Source organism: Saccopteryx leptura, chromosome 13, assembly GCF_036850995.1.
Source record: "Saccopteryx leptura isolate mSacLep1 chromosome 13, mSacLep1_pri_phased_curated, whole genome shotgun sequence".
NCBI lineage: Eukaryota > Metazoa > Chordata > Mammalia > Chiroptera > Emballonuridae > Saccopteryx > Saccopteryx leptura.
Window position 1 is genome coordinate 38,225,272 of NC_089515.1, and position 22,049 is coordinate 38,247,320.

The window sequence follows — 22,049 nt, forward strand, 5'->3', positions numbered from 1 at the left end:
AGACACCACTGTGACTGAACTTGGTAAGACCCTTCACTGGTTTAGAAGAGAGCTTTGTAAGTTGGATTTAAAAAGGGGTGTGTGTGAAATGGGGGAATGGATGAAACAAAATCACAAAATGTTGAATATTATTGGGGGAGGGAATGGATGAAGATGTTCAAAAGGTACAAACTTCTTGTTTTAAGATAAGTAAATTCTGGGAATGGTAACTTTAGTTAAGGATACTACATTATATACCTGAAAGTGCCTAAAAGAGTAGATCCTAAAAGTTTTCATCACAAGAAACAAAATTTGTAACTGTGTGAGGTGAAGGATGTAGACTTATTTGTGGTAACCATTTTGCGATACAGTTCATTTGAACAGGTTTGAACTGCATGGGTCCACTTATACACAATATTTTTTTCAATAAGTACCTGTACTGTTTTGATCCATAGTTAGGAGTCTGTGGGTGCAGAGAGCTGATTGCATGCATTGACCTATGCCATTTTATACAGGGAATTTGCACATCTGCAGATTTTGGTATCCAAGAGAGGTCTTAAAACCAATCCACCGTGGATACAGAGGGACAGCTTAAGTTTTTTAGGAATCAAATGTTATATGTAGATATTGGCCCTGGCCAGTTGACTCAGTGGTATAGCATCAGCCCAGCATGTAGAAGTCCCAGGTTCAATTCCTGGTCAGAGCACACAAGAGAAGTGGCCATCTGCCTCTCTACCCCTCCCCCTCTCACCCTTCTCATCTCTCTCTCTCTCCCTCTCCTGCAGCCATAGCTCGAATGGTTTGAGCAAGTTGGCCCCAGGCACTGAGGATGGCTCCATGGCCTTACAAGTGCTGAAATAGCTCAGTTGCCGAGCAACAGAGCAGTGGCCTCAGATGGGCAGAGCACTGCCCCATAAGGGGCTCGACAGATGGATCCCAGTTGAGGTGCATGTGGGAGTCTATCTCTCTGCCTCCCTGCCCCCTATCTCTCACTTAATAAAAAAAATATATATATATATATATTTTTGGTATTTTTCTGAAGCTGGAAACAGGGAGAGATAGTCAGACAGACTCCCGCATGCGCCCGACCGGGATTCACCCGGCACGCCCACCAGGGGGTGACGCTCTGCCCACCAGGGGGTGATGCTCTGCCCCTCCAGGGCGTCACTCTGTTGCGACCAGAGCCACTCTAGTGCCTGGGGCAGAGGCCAAGGAGCCATCCCCAGCGCCCGGGCCATCTTTGCTCCAATGGAGCCTTGCTGCGGGAGGGGAAGAGAGAGACAGAGAGGAACGAGAGGGGGAGGGGTGGAGAAGCAGATGGGTGCTTCTCCTGTGTGCCCTGGCCGGGAATCAAACCCGGGACTTCTGCACGCCAGGCCGACGCTCTACCACTGAGCCAACCGGCCAGGGCAAAAAAAATAATTTTTAATTTAATTAAAAAATTTTTTTTAAATGTTATCTATAGATTTTCAATTACTCAGGGGTCAGTGCCCCATACCCCCATGTTGTTCAAGGGTCAACTATATATGTATATAGCAAATCATTATGTTGTATATCTTAAACTAATATAATGTTTTATGTCAATTATATCTCAATAACACTGGAAAAAAATTTTTGAAACTGGTGATAAATATAAAGGGGTTCATGATTCTATTCTCTACTTTTGGGTATATTTTAAATTTACAAATAAAAAGTTTAATTAAAAAAATAAAATTGTGATACTGTAATAAATTAAGGGTGCCTTTTTAAAGTTTTTTTTTATTTTTTATTTTATTTATTCATTTTAGAGAGGAAAGAGAGAGGGAGAGAGAGAGACAGAGAGAGAGAGGAGAGAGAGACACGGGGGAGGAGCTGGAAGCATCAACTCCCATATGTGCCTTGACCAGGCAAGCCCAGGGTTTCGAACGGGCGACCTCAGCATTTCCAGGTCGACACTTTATCCACTGCGCCACCACAGGTCAGGCCTTTTCTTTTTTAGTTTTAACCTGATACCTTCTATAGACATGAAAAAAGAGGAAGGCTAAGTTTTCTACCATACAGCCAGCAAAAATTATTACTAAAATGCTTTTGTCCACATGACTTTACAGGACAAATAATTACCTAATTTCACAAAGGAACTAGAAAAGCATCATAAAATAAAATGTTTCTGGAGGGAATAAATTAATCAGTAATATTTAGTTAGATATAATAGCACATGGCAATTCTAAATAAAGCATATTGAGTAAAAAAATATCTACATCCTGTTTTCGATTTAAAAGAGCCTAAGGTACTTTTTCATCTGGCTACTTACTTATGACGAGGCACACACAGTGTCCTGTTCCATGTGGATTCCTACAGTCACAAGAGTTAAGAACGCCCTACAGGTCAGCCAATCAACTACGGAGCATCCTCACCCATGGCCATTGGCCTCCACAAGGCCCCTCCAGAGATGGGAACCACTACTTTCCCAGGCAGGCCACTCCTTCATAAGCCATGCTTCTGGTTTTTCCCTTAGGCTGACCTGTAAACGTCCTTGGGGGAATCTGCCCAGATGAGAGGTTTCTAAAAATTCATCATTGTAAGATCATTCTTCTCCATGAGGAAGCAAGCTACCAAAAGTGGAAGAATAGGTCCATGGGACCAGGTTCTCTTATTAACTTGAGTTAAAAATGCAAAGGAGTCTGGTTGCTTGTTTGAAGACTACACGTTAAGTTGGTTTGGCGTTCTTTTTGTCAACCAAATAGAACAACTGGCAGGACTCATGAGGAGGAAGCCTTTTCTTTTCATCTGCAAGTGCCCACCTCTGCCTACAGATGGGAGAGAAAACCAAACACGTAGAGCTGGTGAGAGCTGCCATCCTAACCCAGGCCTCTTAGTACAGACTATAATTTAGTCAATCATGCCAATGTAATGAAGCCTCCATAAAACCCCAAAAGGAAGAGGGTCAACAGGTGGAGATTCAGGGAGAGTGGTACTCTGGAGAGGGCATGGAAGCTCCTTGCCTGTTCTCACATACTCTGCCCTGTACATCCATATCTTCATCTGTATGTTCATCTGGATCCTTTATTATATCTTTTTATAATACCCTGCTAAACATAAGTGTTTCTGAGTTCTGTGAGCTGTTTTAGCAAATTAACTGAATCCAAGGCGGGGAGGTCATGGGAACTTCCATTTCACAGCCAAGTTGAACAGAAGCTATGAATAACCTAGGGACATGTACTTGTGACTGGCATCTGAGGTATGTGTAGGACTGAGCCCTTAATCTGTGGAATCTGATGCTATCTCCCAGTAGATAGTGTCAGAGCTGATCTGATCTGTAGGAGAATTGCTTGTTGGTGTGGGGAACAGTCCTCTACCCCCACAGTGAAATTGGGTGCAGAACCCTTAAAGGCTCACTCAATGAAGATGTGACAAACAGGGCCAGAACATGTCAGGGCAGGCCATCATCCACCTTCTTGACCCAAGATCCAGGACTATGCACTTCTCCAGGGATGCTGGTCCCCAGGGGGGAGGAGTAGAGAAAAGGCAAAGTCTCATGTCTCACAATTATAAAGCCAGAGTACACTTCACAGTGGGGTTCACAGATGCAGAAGAACAGTGAATCACACTCAGAACCATCAGTGATTAAGGAAATTCAGTCTGTTGAAATCATTACCATATTTTCCCATGTATAAGATGCACCTTAATTGGGCCCAAAATTTGAAAAAAGTATTACATAAAGTTATTGAACTCAAGTTTTATTCATCATAAAATTCATACAACTCCTCACCCACGTGAAAAAGCGGAAAATGCAAGTAAAAAAAATCTACAACCACTATGTAAGATACACCCAGTTTTTAGACCCCAAATTTTTCAAAAAAGGGTGCGTCTTATACATTGGGAAATATGGTAATTTTTTGGTTGCACTATTTATACATTCATTGGTTGATTCTTGTATGTGCCCTGACCAGGGATAGAACCTGCAACCTTGGCATACTGGGACAACACTCCAACTAACTGAACTATCTGGCTAGGGTTAAAAACTAATATATTTTCATTCTTAAATAAAAATATAAAGATGGACAGTGAAGAGGCAACCTTCAACTCTTGTTCCCTTTCCATTCAGTTTCCACTCCCAATGGGTAAACAGATTTTTGGTTTCTTGTGACTCCTTCCAAATACTGGTTATACAGGCATAGCCAATATGAATATATACTACTTCTGCTCCTTTTTTACACAAATGGTAGCATACTAATACACTGCTCTGAACCTTATTTTTAACTTAATCTCCATCAACTGTCTAAAACTGATTCCAATTTCTTAGAAGTTCTTTCTCTAAATTCTCAAAATATAAAACCAGCCAAACAAAAATATAAAAAACTCAATAAATTAAAAGTTAAAACTGTCAGAAAACATATTTTAACACTATAACTGAATCATTCTCTTATTGGTAGTTCAGGTTGGCCAATTTCTCTAAGCCCTCTGCCATCTCAGTATTTCCTGGTCCTCAAAGATGAGGATCACAAACCTCCACCCTTCTCCACTTAATCACAGCCAAGCCCCTCCCACAGGGGCGGGTTTGAAATATAACTTGCATCATTCTTCTACTCCCAGCCCCTGTGTCTTTTTCTCTTCTTCACAGCCCAGCTTCAAGATGGAGGAGTTGCCTCAGCCACTCCCTCAACTCCCACTCACCCTTCAGCCCCCTACCCCTCTACTCCAGTGACATTCCTATTCCCAAGATAGCTGTGGACTTTTCTGTTACTGAATAGAACTGGACTTTTTCAGCTCTTCAATTACTTGACCTCTCGGAAGTGGCTCTCTTTTGAAAGCATTCTCCTTCTGGCTTCTGTGACTCCATGCTCCCCTGGTTTCCCTCCAACCTCTCTGGGTGTTTTCTGCAGTCTTCTTTGCAAACTTCTAAGCTTCCTAACCACACTGAAAACGCTGGGATTCTTCAGGGCTCTGCTATACAACTCTTATCTCCAGCCCAGATCTCTCTCCAAAGCTTCAGCCTACTGTACAACTCTTCTAGAACTGCCTGCAGGCATTTCAAACTCAACATGTTTAGAAGTGAATTTGCCATCTTCCTCCCAAACCAGCTCTATCTCATGTGTTTTAAATCTCTGGGAATAACACCACCCAACTGCCTACCCAGGAAGTTTGGGGTCATCCTAGAGTGCTTCCTCCCTGACCCTCTCCATCCCAGGCAGGGGTAGTCAACCTTTTATACCTACTGCCCACTTTTGTATCTCTGTTAGTAGTAAAATTTTCTAACCGCCCACCAGTTCCACAGTAATGGTAAAGTAGTAATAAAGTAGGGAAGTCACTTTACTTTATAAAATTTATAAAGCAGAGTTACAGCAAGTTAAAGCATATAATAATAATTACTTATCAAGTACTTTATGTCGGATTTTCGCTAAGTTTGGCAGAATAAATCTTTATAAAACAACTTACTATAGTTAAATCTATCTTTTTATTTATACTTTGGTTGCTCTGCTACCACCATGAAAGCTGGAACGCCCACTAGTTGGCGATAGGGACCAGGTTGACTACCACGGATCCCAGGCATCACCAAGTCTGGTCACTCCGATCTTCTAAACGCCTCCCGACCCCACTGCTATCTCAAGTCCCCATCTAGCCACTCTACCGAGGATTACTACAACAACTTTGTAATTGGTCTCTTTGTCTCTAACCTTGATTCCTACAACCTCATTTCCACACCGCTATCAGAGTAATCTTCCAAAAACACAAATCTGACCACATCACTCATCTGCATAAAACCCATTAATGACAGGATTAAAAAAATTTTAAGCTGATTTTAAAGTTCATCTGGAAAAATAAACATGTAAGAAGAGCCTGGAAAAATTACTGAAAAGAAGCATGAGAATTTTGTTTCTACCAGAATTTTGAAAAGTAAAATAAAGCTATAATAATCAGTTAAACAGTGTGGTTCACATATATGAATAGACACACAAACCAATAAAAAAGAACTGGAAGTCTCAAAACAAAATCTAACATAGGCAGGAATTTAAAAGCAGCATTTTAAATTAGAGGAAATGATTATTCAATACAGTGTTGAGACAACTGGCCAGCAAACTGAAATAAAAAAAAAGTCAGATCCACACCACACATCTCACACTAGCATAAACTCATGATGGATCAAAGATTTTAAATCTAAAAATGAAGGCACAAAGTATTAAAAGAAATGAGAAGAGTTTTTAGCATGAAAAAAAACCAAGAAGCTGTACAGTTGAAACCATGTCAACACTATAAATTAAAATTTTTTTAATTTAAAAACAAGAAAGTATAAAAAATAATATTAAAAAAATTAAATGTGTGCACAGAAAAAAATTCATAAAGTCAAAAGACAAATGGCAAATTGGGTAATATTAACAACATATATCACAGATGAATATCTACTTTTTCTAATATATAAACAGCTCCTAAAAAAATTCAATAAGAAAAAGATAAACTACCCAAAAGAATTAAGGGCAAAAGAAAGAGCTGAACAGCCTGACCTGTGGTGGCACAGTGGATAAAGCGTCAACATGGAAATGCTGAGGTCGCCGGTTCGAAACCCTGGGCTTGCCTGGTCAGGGCACATATGGGAGTTGATGCTTCCAGCTCCTCCCCCCCTTCTCTCTCTCTGTCTCTCCTCTCTCTCTCTCTCTCTCTCTCTCTCTCTCTCTCTCTCTCCCCCTCTCCTCTCTAAAATGAATAAATAAATAAATTAATTAAAAAAAAAAAAAAAGAAAGAGCTGAACAAATTTTTTGCGGTAAAGACAATACAAATGATTCATAAACATAGGGAAAAATGCAACCCACCCAGAATAAAAATAATGGAATTTTAAACTAGACAGAAACATGATTTTCCATCTATGAGACTGACAAAGATCAGTTTGATAAAACATTGAGTTGGGGAGGATGTGGGCAAACTCTCATACACTTCAGGTCAGGATATGAATTGGTACAACTTCTACAGAGGGTGAACTGACACTATCAGAACTACAAATGCATTTACTCAGTGATCCAGCAATCCTACTTCTAGAATTTTTCTTGCAGCTATACCTGCATGTATATAAAATTATATGTGCATAAGGTTGTTCACTGCAACAAACTTTGTATATTTTTTAATGTATGTAAATAAATGCACATCAATCAGGAACTAGTGGAATAAATCCATACAAGAGGATATCGTGCATGCAAAATAGAAACAATAAGCATGTTCTTTGTGAACTGATATGGAAAGATCACCACAACACACTATGTGAAAGGGGATTATATATTCACACTTGTTGACATAAAATATCCTTGAAAGAATAACAATAACAAACATGACAACACAGGTTGCCTGTGGGCAGTGAGCTGGGTGGCTAGAACAAAGATGGAAAGGATAATTTTCCACTGCACATTCTTTTGATTATCTTTAATCATGAACCACGGAAATAAATACATCTATTCAAATATATTCAATATATTCAATCTATTCAATATATCTATTCAAAAAACAAAATTAAAGTCAAAGAACATGTTATAAGACTACAGCAACTACAATGATGTGAAAATAGTGAAATAGCTGCATCAATGGAACAAAATAAAACAAAAACAGAAAAACACATATAAAAATAAATTTTATGGGAATTGAAAAAAATAGGTTGGCCACAGAGGGAAAAAGGGGGAATCTCTGTTTCAAGTTTCCTATCAAAATTAACTCCAAAATAATCATAGCATTAGAATAAAGTATGGGTTTAAAAAATGGGTGAATGCTTGAGAAATATTTGCACGTCCATGTTCATAGCAGCATTATTCATAACAGCCAAGTGGTGGAAGCAACCCAAATGTTCTCTGATGAATAAATGGATAACTAAAACATGGTCTATTCATATAATGGAGTATTATTCAGCCTTAAAAAGAAAGGCAATCTTGTCACATGCTATAACATGAATGAACCTGGAGGATATCATGCTAAGTAAAATGAGCCAGTCACAAAAAGACAAATCCTATATGATTCCACTTACATGAGGTCCCTAGTGGTCAGATTCATCAAGTAGAAGGCAGAATGATGGCTGCCAGGGGTATGGGGAGGAGAGAAATGGGGAGTGGTTTCATGGGGAGAATTTCTGTTTTAGAAGATGAAAAAGTTCTGGAGATTGGTTGCACAATGTGATGTATTTAACACTGCTGAACTGTCCACTTAAAAATGGTAATGATGGTAAATACTATGTTATGTGTTTTATACCACAATTTTTTTTAAATGGTCATATGCCATGATGATGATATGGAGATACAGACACTAACATAATGCTGGTGCGAACAGAAAGTGTAACTACATCTATAGAGACTAATTTAGTAATATCTACCTTTTTTTTATTGATTGCTATTTAAAAAGAGAGAGAGAGAGAGAAGGTAAAAGAGGGAGAGACAGGGAGAGGGGGAGAGAGAAACATCAATTTGTTGTTCCACTTATTTATGCATTCATTGGTTGATTCTTGTACGTGCCCTGACTGGGGATCAAACCTGCAACCTTATCTGCTACTCTTGACTGTGAGAATGACGACAATTATTACCACTAGTAGTCTTAACTGAGGCATGCAAAATGGTGATTTAGAGAAAATAAAGATTTCACCTAAGTTGACATGAAATTTTTCTTCCCAGGTCCTAAAGCACAAGCATCACACTTTTGCCATGAATAGACAGGCACTAGAAAGAACTAACTGGAAGTTAGAACGGTGGACTTGAGTCTTTGACATATCTGAACTGGCTTTGTATTTGGTGCAGATATTGAAGATAAAAATAATAAAGGTGTGGCCTGACCAGGCGGTGGCACAGTGGATAGAGCGTCGGACTGGGATGCAGAAGACCCAGGTTCAAGACCTTGAGGTTGCCAGCTTGAGCATGGGCTCATCTGGTTTGAGCAAAGCTCACCAGCTTGGACCCAAGGTCTCTGGCTCAAGCACGGGGTTACTCGGTCTGCTGAAGGCCCACGGTCAAGGCACATATGAGAGAGCAATCAATCAACAACTAAGGTGTCGCAAGGAAAAACTGATGATTGATGCTTCTCATCTCTCTCTGTTCCTGTCTGTCTGTCCCTATCTGTCCCTCTCTCTGACTCTCTCTGTCTCTGTAAAAAAATAAAAAAATAAAAAGACTTTCTCTTAAAAATAATAAAGGTGTGAAGAGTTGGGTTGAACACAAGGCCTGGAGCAAGTTTTAAGCAAAGGCAGACCTGAAGATTTCCAGGTGTTTGTGAAAGCAGCCATGCAGCTTACGGACTGGGTGAGAGGCAGCTGGATGGATGGATGTTCATGGGATAGATGATCAGACAATTTTGAATTTTAATAAATTTTTATAAACAAACAAACAAAAAAAACCCTGCAACCTTGGCATGATGGGATGACACTCTAACCAACCAAGCTACCTGGCTAGGACCAGTAATATCTACCTTAATTTCAAATGTACAAATCCTCTTACCCAGCTATTTTACTTCTAGAAACATGTTCTACAGATACATTTACATAAATACCCAAAGATATACAGTGTGTCCATAAAGTCATGGTGCACTTTTGACTGGTCACAGGAAAGCAACAAAAGACAATAGAAATGTGAAATCTGCACCAAATAAAAGGAAAACCCTTCCAGTTTCTGTAGGATGATGTGGCAGCATGTGCGCATGCGCAGATGATGACGTAACACCATGTATACAGTGGAGCAGCCCACGGCCATGCCAGTCGAGATGTGGACGGTACAGAGGAAAGTTCAGTGTGTTCTTTGGCTCGCTAAATTCGAATCCGTGACCAAAGTGCAACGTGAATATCGGCGCGTTTATAACGAAGCGCCACCACATAGGAATAACATTACTCGGTGGGATAAGCAGTTGAAGGAAACCGGCAGTTTGGTGGAGAAACCCCGTTCTGAAAGGCCATCAGTCAGTGACGAGTCTGTAGAGGCTATACGGGATAGCTACCTAAGGAGCCCTAAAAAATCTGTGCGTGAGCCCGCATCGAACTGCACTGAATAGGTATGAAACTGGGAGAGTTTTCCTTTTATATGGTGCAGATTTCACATTTCTATCGTCTTTTGTTGCTTTCCTGTGACCTGTCAAAAGTGCACCATGAGTACCCTGGCCAGTGGCTCAGTGGTAGAGCATCGGCCTGGCGTGCAGGAGTCCCGGGTTCAATTTCCAGCCAGGGCACACAGGAGAAGCGCCCATCTGCTTCTCTACCCCTACCCCTCTCCTTCCTCTCTATCTCTTTCTATTCCCCTCCCACAGCCAAGGCTCCATTGGAGCAAAGTTGGCCTGGGCGCTGAGGATGGCTCTATGGCCTCTGCCTCATGTGCTAGAATGGCTCTGGTTGCAACAGAGCAACGCCCCAGATGGGCAGAGCATTGCCCGGTGGTGGGCGTGCTGGGTGGATCCCGGTCGGGCGCATGCGGGAGTCTGTCTGACTGCCTCCCCATTTCCAACTTCAGAAAAATGCATTAAAAAAAAAAAAAGTGCACCATGACTTTACAGACACACTGTATTTATAATAGTGAAAAATGAGACATAGTCTAAATGTCCCTCAATAAGAGACTGGTTAAGTAAATGATGAGACAGCTATATAAAGCTATATAAAGGCATACAATGCTGCCATTGTAAAGAAAACATACTTTTTTTTTTTTTTTTTACTTAGGGGAGATAGTGAGGCAGACTCCTGCATGCAACCCGACCAGGATGCACTCAGCAACTCCCGTTTGGGGCCAATGCTCAAAGCAACCAAGCTATCCTCAGTGCCCAGGGCTGTCACTCAATCTAATTGAGTCACTGACTGTGAGAGAGGAAGAAGGAGAGAAGGGGGAGTGGGGGAAAAGAAGCAGATGGTTACTTCTCCTGTGTGCCCTGACTGGGAATCGAACCCAGGACGTCCATATGTCGGGCCAACACCCTATCCACTAAGCCACCGGCCAGGGCCAGAGAATATACTGAAATGAAAAGATGTCCAAGATGCACAAGTTTTGTTTTTCAAGGGGAAGTTATTGAGTAAGGCATGATTCCATTTGTGTGCCCGCATATACACAGAAAACTTCTGACAGAGTACAAAAGAAACACTTTAGCAGTTGGTAACTGGGGATTAGATTTTGTGAAGATGCAAAAGAGAAAAAGGAAGATCTTTCATTTCATTTATATGCTTCTACATTATTTGAGTTTTGGTAACAAACGTGTTCCTTTTATAGAAAACTTAATTTGGAAGAATAAGTGATCAAGCAAATAAATATTCTTCCAACAACTTTCCACTGCCCTTAGGAGAAAATGTGAACTCTGCAAAAAGAGAGAAAAGTCCTTCATGATGTGGTGCCTGCTTCAACCTCCGGCCTCACCTGCTACACCCCCACCTCACACTCAATCTGTTACTGTGTCATCAAACTTCCAGTTCCTCAAATAGGACAAGCTTTTTTCCTTGCCTCCCGGCTTTGCTGAATGCTGTTTCTTTTGCTTAGAACACTCCCCACTCCATCTTTCAGTTAGTTAGCCCTCAGGTCCCACCTCAGACATCTCTTCCTCCAGGAAGCCTTCCTAAGTGCTCCCTATCCCAGGTCTGAGTTAGGCACCACTCAGATGTGTTCCAGCCAATCTCTGAACTCCTCTACCTGGGTTTTTCAGACAGTCTCGCAATGACTTGTAAAATCATCTGCCTGCCCTGCTGGAATGAAGTTCCACCGAATAAGAGACCGTGCCTATCTGAGTCACTGTCCTATCTCCAGCATCAATCATAGAGTCTGGCACATAGTGTTCAATAAATATCTGTCAAATTAGACTTTTATTACAAAAGAAATGTAACTACATTATAGACAATTTAGGAAAATAGGAGAGGTGGAATTATAATCCCACCACCTAAACACAACCACTGTTTTCATCCAGTGTTTTTGTTCCTTGGGCATGTTTTTTCATAGCTGTATTCCCAAGCTGGATATTTTGACAAGACCCTTATGACACAGTCATTTTGGTCAGGGAACATTTGGCACCCTGTCAAAACATGAGGTTTTTATAAGCCAAAATAAAGATCACTGTTTTTATAATCAACTAATGTGTACAACAGACCATAGATATCCTAGACCAGTGGTTCCCAACCCCCAGGCCGCGGACCGGTACCGGTCCATGGGCCATTTGGTACTGGTCCGCAGAGAAAGAATAAATAACATGAAACGTTGTCAGAATAACAAATTTAAATACAGCCTGAATAATGAGGACATGCTTGTTCCTCCTTTAACTTAGCCCAATAAATATCATAAGTTCAACAATTATATTTAAAAATACCACAGTTTTGGCCCTGGCCGGTTGGCTCAGTGGTAGAGCGTCGGCCTGGTGTGCAGAAGTCCCGGGTTCGATTCCCAGCCAGGGCACACAGGAGAAGCGCCCATCTGCTTCTCCACCCCTCCCCCTCTCCTTCCTCTCTGTCTCTCTCTTCCCCTCCCGCAGCCAAGGCTCCATTGGAGCAAAGATGGCCCAGGCGCTGGAGATGGCTCCTTGGCCTCTGCCCCAGGCGCTAGAGTGGCTCTGGTCGTAACATTGCAATGCCCCGGAGGGGCAGAGCATCGCCCCCTGGTGGGCAGAGCGTCGCCCCCTGGTGGGCGTGCCGGGTGGATCCTGGTCGGGCGCATGCGGGAGTCTGTCTCTCCCCGTTTCCAGCTTCAGAAAAATACAAAAAACAAAACAAAACAAAACAAAAAACCACAGTTTTTACACCGGTTGCATAATTTTATTTTGTGCATTTATCCGTCCCACCCTAAAGGCCGGTCTGTGAAAATATTTTCTGACATTAAATCAGTCCATGGCCCAAAAAAGGTTGGGGACCACTGCCCTAAACCTTTCTTGTCACTAACCTATCTCTCATTCCTGGGGACTTTTGCTTTGTAATTCACTAATTATCAAACTAGTGAATTCTTATGAGAATGGGTCATAATTATATAATTTTTTAAAAGTAATGATTTAGTTTATAGCTTACTGGGTTAGCTCCTAAAAATTGCTATTCCTTCTCCCAAATAATCATTATAAAGAAGTGTCAGAACATGAATATAATGTATGACTAAAGAAACTGTTAGCTGTTACGAATTTCACTGAGAATGTCCCTAAGAGTGGAGAGGTCAAAAGTAAAAAATCATACTGATACCTACATATCCTTCCTGAACTCCCTACTGACAGTCTACAGAGAAAAGTTCAGATTTTGAGCCCTGGCTGGTTGGCTCAGTGATAGTGTCAGCCCAGTGTATGGATGCCCAGGTCAGGGCACACAGGAAAAGTGACATCTGCTTCTCCACCCCTCACCCTCACCCTCACCTTTCTTTCTTTCCTTCCTTCCTTCCTTCCTTCCTCCCTCCCTCCCTCCCTCACTCCCTCCCTCCCTCCCTCCCTTCCTTCCTTCCTTCCTTCCTTCCTTCCTTCTCTCTCTCTCTCTCTCTCTCTCTCTCTTCCCTTCCCACAGCCATGGGAATTGATTGATTTGAGCATGTTGGCCTGGGTGCTGAGGTTGGCTCCATGAAGCCTCTGCCTCAGGTACTAAAAATAGCTCAGTTGCAAGCATGGCCCCAGATGGGCAGAGCATCAGCCCCAGACAGGGGTTGCCAGGTGGATCCTGGTCAGGGTGCATGTGGGAATCTCTCTCTCTATCTATCTCCCCTCCTCTCGCTTGGAAAAGAAGAAAAAAAAAAAGACTTTGAGAAGAAACCCACATAAGATACAAGTGACTCCTTTGAGCATCTCTGAGCCCTGCCTCTGCCTCATCAGTCACTCTCCTCCATCCCTTACTACCAGCCCGAGATTAGGGATTGGCAACAGATGACTCAGGCATGGGATCAGGTTCTATGTTTTGCTCATTTTTTTAAGCCATATTAAAAAAAAGGTAGTGTCAGAGTGGCAGCATCAAAGAAACCTTAGAAACAAACCAGCAACATCCTAGTAGCTATATGAGAAAACCTCATAAACTCTTTAATCATCAGTGCATATAATTTTTCTACCCCCTTTAAATTTTTTTTTTGCTTAGCATAGTAATACAAGAACCTTTTCATGTAGTTGCAGTATTTATATTCATAATTTTAAACTGTACTGAACAGATGTATCATATTTTATTCAAATCAATTATTCACTATGATGAATAATACTGCTACATTAGCAGGCCTAAAGTTTTCCTTTCATACCTTAAATTATGTTCTACTTTAGAGTCCAAAAAGTAGAATTCACCAAAGAATATGAATATCATAATACTTCATACATATTCCTAAAATGATTTCAAAAAGATGTACAGTATTCTGATTTACACTATCTGTAATAATGTATACAAGAACAAATTTCATTACTCCCTCACCAACAAAATTTTTCCTAACTTAATGAACAAAAAGGCTAAATATTATTTTTATTTTTATTTATTTATTTTTGCATTTTTCCAAAGCTGGAAACGGGGAGGCAGTCAGACAGACTCCCGCATGTGCCAGACCAGGATCCAACCGGCATGCCCACCAGGGGGCAAAGTTCTGCCCATCTGGGGCATCGCTCTGCCACAATCAGAGCCATTCTAGCGCCTGAGACAGAGGCCACAGAGCCATCCTCAGCGCCCGGGCCATCTTTGCTCCAATGGAGCCTCGGCTGCGGGAGGGGAAGAGAGAGACAGAGAGGAAGGAAAGGGGGAGGGGTGGAGAAGCAGATGGGCGCTTCTCCTGTGTGCCCTGGCTGGGAATCGAACCCGGGACTCCTGCACACCAGGCTGATGCTCTACCACTGAGCCAACCGGCCAGGGCTAAATATTACTTTGATAACAGTCACCCTGTACTGGCATTCATGATGTTCCAGGTACAGTGCTGGATACTTCATACACATCATCTCAATTTAATCTTCACAATAGCCCTGTGAAATTGTACCATCATTATCCCTACCTTCGAGATGAGGAGATAGAGGCTTAGAAAGCTTAAGTTCTTTTTTTTTTAAGACTTTATTCATTTTAAAGCCTGATCTGTGGTGGCGCAGTGGATAGATAAAGTGTTGACCTGGAACACTGAGGTCACCGGTTCAAAACCCTGAGCTTGCCTGGTCAAGGCACATATGGAGACTGATGCTTCCAGCTCCTCCCTCCTCCCTTCTCTTTCTCTCTTCTCTCTAAAATAAAAAATAAAAATCTTAACAAAAAGGGACTTTATTCATTTTACTTTATTTTTTTTAATTTTATTGTTTTATTTTTTTTTAATTTTATTTATTTATTTATTTATTTATTACAGAGACAGAGAGTGAGTCAGAGAGGGAGACAGACAGACAGGAATGGAGAGGGATGAGAAGCATCAATCATTAGTTTTTCGTTGCGCGTTGCAACATCTTTGTTCATTGATTGCTTTCCCATATGTGCCTTGACCGTGGGCCTTCAGCAAACCAAGTAACACCTTGCTGGAGCCAGCGACCTTGGGTTCAAGCTGGTGGACTTTTTGCTCAAACCAGATGAGCCTGCGCTCAAGCTGGCGACCTCGGGGTCTCAAACCTGGGTCCTCTGCATCCCAGTCTGACGGTCTATCCACTGTGCCACCGCCTGGTCAGGTGGGACTTTATTCATTTTAGAGAAGAGAGAGAAAGAGAAGGAGGAAGCATCAACTCCCATATGGGCTTTGACCGAGAAAGCCCAGAGTTTTGAACTGGCGACCTCAGCATTCAGGTCAACACTTTATCTACTGTGCCACCACAGGTCAGGCCAGAAAGCTTAAGTTCTTGAATGCAAAGTTCATAAAGGTTGGAGGGGACTTTGAATCCAAGCTGTCCAAATCCTGATCCATATGCCATGGTATCTCATTATTATTTTAATCCATGTCACTACTTATAGTGACAACGAACGTACTTTCAAAGATTTCTCTCCAGGATGAATTTCCTGATTTCTCTATCCATGGCAAATATAAGCAAGTCCAAAGGGTCAGAGGTGGCTTGAAGGTAGGGTTACAAAGCCAAGGTTTTGGCAATGGGTAAGACAGGGTTTGTAGTAAAAGTAGATTGGAATGAAAAAGAGAATTCTCTAGTAACCTCAGGGACTAGTCTTAGGACCTTTGCTGCCTGCCTTTACTTGATGGCTGGGATGGTGACTTCCAGAGGCTTCAAGGGCCAGATGGAGGGCAGAGAGAATCAAATAGGATGGTCAAGCTTCTAGTCCTCCAAACAACTTCGGAAGTTCCTGAAGAACTATCTCCACTTCATTCTTGTGTTTAAAGGCAAGGGAGCTGCTACTACTGGCCCTAATGATGTCACAGTGTTAACAAATGAAGAAATCAGGAAATGGTTTCTTCTTTCTTCAAGAAATACTCTGGTTGAATTTCCTCAACAGGTTTTAACTTCTGCATTCAGAGAACACAGTTCTGTTTTAGTAATCCAACAAAAGGAGGGGAAAAATTTTGCCGGAAGGACAGCTAGTAGTTACAAGCACCGACTCCAGAATCAAAGAGCCTGGACTTGAAATCTGGCTCTACTATCTATGGTTGGGGTCTAGGGAAGTTGCTCAAGCATTAACTTCCACTGTCTCCCTGTAAATAGAGGCAGCAACAGTACCTAACTCTGGGGGTACCAGGAAGATTAATGAATGCAAAGCACTTAGCCATAGTGCCTGATGCATGGTGCAAATTCAGTATATTTTCACCAACAGTCTCGTAATAGAAGAAGTGGTAGCAGTACTAATACTAATGGTGGTAATCTTTGGAAAGAAGGCAGGTATAAATTTCCTCTTCTATTGCATTCAGAAACAAAGGGCAAGCATGTTGGTCAAATGGTATGAAGTGTTCGTTGACAACTCCAACTCCATAAGCTCCACCAGCCACTAACTAGCTGAATAACATTGAACTAATCACCTAGGTGTTTTTTGGGGGGTTTGGGGTGGTTGTTTTGTTTTGTTTTGCTTTCAATTTTCTGACCTCTAAAGTAATAACATTGCATCAAAAGAGCTACAGGGGCTATTCTGGTTCTAAGAATTCTGATTCATCTGCCAGGGCAAGTAGTCAATTTGGAAAGATCTCTGTTCCAAATCAGAGCCGTCTATTATTGGCAGAAGCCCAGTAAAGGCTATGTTTTGCTTCCCATAAATGTTTCCCCTTTAACATTCTTCTCTCTGCTTCATTCTGAGTTACATTTTAATGTATAAGCTGCTTCAAACCTTTTAAATGATAGTTCTGAATTAATTCATTCTAAATTAACCTCCAAACTACTTAAGAGACTGAACCAGTACAGGCTGGTAGAAACAATCTCTTGAGCAATTTCGTAAATGACAAGATGGCGGGGGAGAGATACTGAGAAGAGGTAAGTGCAGTCTCTAATTCAACAGCAGGTCCCTGAGCTCTTCTGGCCGCAGGTGTCCTGGCAGACTTCTCTGTCCACAGCAATGAAGAGTCACGATGGTGTGGCAACATCTGCTCTGGCTGAACACTGTCCTCCCGGGCTCTCTGATCTTTTGGACCCTGCTTGCCTTCCTGGTTTTGCTGGATCTTTCCTTTGTTAACTGGCCTCCCTCATTCATCCTGGGTGTAGCCTCCCAGTTCTGGTCTTTCCTGACCAAGTTCCAGCGTGAAAATCTCAGTTCAGGGGAGAATGAAGTCATGCACGAACAGATTTCCCAGACAGTCAAGAGAAGGACTGAACATAGGATTAAACTAGCAAAAAGACTTCTCAGATGACTGAGGGAATAAACAAACAATATAAACTAAGAGAAGGAACTAAGCAAAAGTCACATTGAACTAGGCATCTGATGGCACCAGGGACTAAAGAAAAAACGGCATCTATCCAGATTGAGAAAAATAAAAATAAAATACATTTCCTAACTGAAAACAAATTGATTTTGTGTTTATACTTGTTTAATTTGCAAAATAAGAGCAAAAGCATGAGAAAGATAAATCGGGGTCTGAAGTCAGATTAGTCACTGACCCTTGGGGTATGACCTTGGGCACATTACTGCTTAAGCACCAGTAAAATGGGGGTAATAATACTTGTCTCAGAGGGCTGCTGTGAGGCCCACAAAGTAGTCAGGTTCTCAGTAACTGTACTGTCTCCTCAGGACTGTTAGGCTCTCTGGTCAGTGTCTGGGGGGGGGGGGGCGCTTTCCCTTGCACTCAAGCAAGCTAGCATTAAAGAAGGTGGTTACCATGGTGACTGCCTCCAAAGAGGCTTCAGGAAAAAATGGGACGGGGAAAACTTTCTGAAGTCACATCCCCAAGAGGTTGGAGGGAAAGACGAAAAAGGGTTGAGATGTTAGTTAGCTAGCTGTTGCCAATTTCCATACCCAGGGAGTTCCTTGAAGCCTAGACCATTGCCTTTGAATGGGGAAACCACTTTGGTGTCTGGCATCAAGTCCTGTGTAGAATCTTCTACAGATGTTATCCTGACTCTTGGAAAACATCCAAAGTAATCATAAACAACTAAAGCTTCATTTGAAGGTTTAAAGTATAAAAACGGGATGTTTCATAACATAGGGACCAATTCTAACTATTGTGCAACTTTGCAGGGAATTGGAACAAAACTTTGGCTAGTTCTTCTGCCAAAAAATGTGAGAACTTAAGTTCAGTTAGAGACAATCATGGCTTTAAATGCAGTGCCTCTCCCTCCCTTTCTGACTCGGCAGTCAGAGGCTGCATTCAAAGAGAAATGTAAAAGGATGGCTCCTCATTAATATGATTTGAACCTAACACGGCATCAAAATTCAAGGGAATCACAGACCCAGCTCTGTCCTTGCTGCTGGCTCTGCTGCTGCCCAGGCCTGTCTGCTCTCTGGGTTTCCCTCTGCCTCCCCTGGGAGCTGCCCTGGGTCAGGGCATCAGCAAATAGCCTGCTGATCCCAGGAATGAAGACTTTCAGAAAGAGTGCTTTCATCTAGTGAGTGAAGAATGAGTAGGATGTGACTAGCCTGTCTGGAATCAGAAGCTTTATATGTATAGCAAAAGCTATTTCTCCAGTCCTAGAGAAGTATGCCTATACTGAAAGAGAGAAGGTGGTACCGACAATGCCCGGCTTCTGGTACTTCACTCACCAGTAGAGTTTGTATTAGCAATTTTGCAACATTTATTGAACAATAACCATGTGTTGGGCATACACATATTCTAAAAATACACATGCATTAATTAATTTAATCCTTACAACAACTTTATATTGGGTTTTTAGTAGCTACATTTCACTGGTGAGTGAGCTGAGGCATGGAGAGGTTAACAATCCTCTCTCAGATCCCGATGCTACTTAGTGGTGGCACTGGTCATCAGAGCTCCAGTCTGACGCCAGGGACCACACTCTTCACCACCATCTGACACATGGAGGTCAAGTGTGAAAACTGTTTATTTTGATGCACTGGATGGCAGCCTGTAGAGACTAATGGGAGAGATTTACTCAAGCTGCTTTTCCAAAGCAGAGACTTGTAAAATGTTAAAGGTTTCGAGAGATCCATTTTGTTGAATACTCAAATGGCATATAAGACAGTTCTCAAGTGAGATCTCCACAAACAAACCCTGAATCTGGAAGGTGAAACAGGGGCACTGGCGGCACATTCAAGGGGTTTTTAAAAAATTGATTTTATGTGTGTGTGTGTGTGTGTGTGTGTGTGTGTGTGTGTGTGTACAGAAAGAGAGAGACATCAGTTTGTTCTTCCACTTATTCATGCATTCATTGGTTGATTTTCTTTTCTTTTTTTAGCAAGGAGAGAGAGAGAGGAAGGGAGAGAGATGAGAAGCTTCAACTCATAGTTGTGTCACTCTAGTTATTCATTGATTGTTTCTCATATGTGCCTTGACGGGGGGGGGGGGGGGGCTCAAGCTGAGCCAGTGACCTTGGGCTTCACGCCAGTGAACTTTGGGCTCAAGCCAGTGATCTTAAGATCATATTGATGACCCTGAGCTCAAACTGGATGAGCCCATGGTCAAGCCAGTGACATCGGGGTTTCAACATGGGACCTCAGCATCCCAGGTCAATGCTCTATCCACTGCACCACCACTAGTCAGGTTCATTGGTTGATTCTTGTATGTGCCCTGACCAGGGACCAAACCCACAACCTTGGCATATCAGAAGACACTCCAACCAACTGAACTACCCTGGCCAGGGTACATTCAAGGAACTTTTATTATTTAGACTCGCACTGGAGCTGCAACACTCAGACCTTTGAGGATCTGCAGAGTTGGTGGCCTGATACTATGTCACAGGATTTTCAGAAAAGCCTCCCAGGTTTTGACCAGATGAATTATGTGTCTAGTTTCTGAGGCGGCCCTTGGGGTTCACCCCACCAGGATGTCTGAAGTAGTCATCATCTGCCCAATTCATGCCTTGGAGCTGCAGGGAAGGTGGAGTAAGCCCACAGAGGAGACAACATAGGCCTGATCATTTGGAGCCAAGCCCATAAATTTCAGAACTCTTTTGAAATTTCTGATTATGTGGCCAAAGTCTGGGAAATGTTTGGGTCTACTTGACTCAGAAAACACACTGTCTTTCAAAAATCTGCTAAAACCAAAGCTGAGAGCCACCATCAGTGACGCAAACTGAAAGTCAGGACTTAAGAGTTGTCCTAACTGAATGGACATCCCCAGAATCCTAGTAGTCAGTAAATATTTGTTGAATGAATAATCTGTATTCTCACTGACTTGATCAGTCACTAACACTGGACTTCTAACTACATGATTAAAAGATTCCAAAGACATTTCAAAAAAAATGATAGTGTGATGAAAACTATAACACAGGAAGCATGTACGTCTACTATTCAAAGAACTTTCTACAACTTTATAAGAAAAAAAGAGAAAACTAGGCAAAGGTTATGAACAGGAAATTCCCAGAAGAAATCTGCATGGCCAATAAATGTAAGAAAAAACTGTCAAACTCACCAGCAATCAGGAAAATACACATGAAGATATCATATCCATGATCTCATGCAATCCTTCTGAAAGGGAGAATCATTGTTCATATTTTATAAATAAGAAAACTAAAGCTGGAAGAGATATTTTTAAACTGATTTTTGAGAGAGAGAGATCTGTTCCTGTCTGTGCCCTGCCCCAGGATGGAACTGGCAACCTCTGCACTTCCGGACAACATGCTAACCAACTGAGCTATTCAGCCAGGACAAACTTGAAGAGATTTCAACTCAAGCAACAATGACAAAGCTCGGCATTGAAAGCAGATTTTTTTAATAAAAAGGTCTATGTTCGCTCTAACATGCTGCCCTATCAGAATATTTGTGTCACAGCTCAGATCCTCTTGGTCAAGTCAATTAAGCTCTCATATTAGACTTAAGTTTTCTCAGAGGTACGATGGGAATTACAAAGTCCCATCAATATAGAGTTACTGTGAGAATTAGGTGAGACAATGCTTGGAACAGTGTTAACACATGGCAGATATTCAAATGTCTGATTTATTCATTCAACAAATATTTAATGAACTCATACTCTGGCTAGGCACTGGTCCAGACTTTGGAAATTCATCAGTGGACCTAAGTGCCCTTGCCCTCATAGAGCTTAGGTTTTAATGGAGACAAAATATAAATAATAAAAATAAATAGAAGTATATAGAATGCTGGGTATAAGAAGAAGACAAATTAAGCAGGAAAGGTGGAGGGGGATGTGGTTTAGAGAGGGCCAGGCTGCATTCATGAGAGATATTTGAATAAAGAGCTAGAGAAGAGAGGAGCCACTCAGATATCTGGGGAATAACATTCCTGCAAAGAGGTCCTAGAGAGGGTTCAAGGAGTAGAGAGAAAGGCAACTGTGGCTGCAGTGGAGAGAGCAACAAGGGGTGTTGAACAAATATGTTGTACGTAAGAGCACTTAAGAGGTAATGAATCGGGGCCTTACAGGGCACTTTGTGCCCTGGCTTTACACTGAGTGGGATGGGAAGCCACGGAGGATTCTGAAAAGTGAAGAAATATAATCTGGCTCATATTTTAAAAGGATCACTCAGACAACCATGTTGAGAATAGCTGAAAGGGGAGAAGGACAAAAGCTAGGAGACCAATCAGAGGCTAGTGCAAGAATCCAGGGCAGAGATGACAGTGGCTCAGAGCACAGTAGTCAGTTTCAGGATATATTTGTAATGGAGAACCAGGAATTTGCTGAAGGCTCAGCTGTGGGACATGCGAGAACGGGAGGAGTAAATGATGACTCCC

The 22,049-nt window shown here is 41.9% G+C and overlaps 1 protein-coding gene across 3 annotated transcripts in view; it reads right to left on the reverse strand.

Moving 5' to 3' along the window:
- The window catches only part of CRTC3 (CREB regulated transcription coactivator 3), a 112,963-nt gene that overhangs the window by 52,998 nt on the left and 37,916 nt on the right, over positions 1-22,049 (reverse strand). The window lies entirely within an intron of this gene.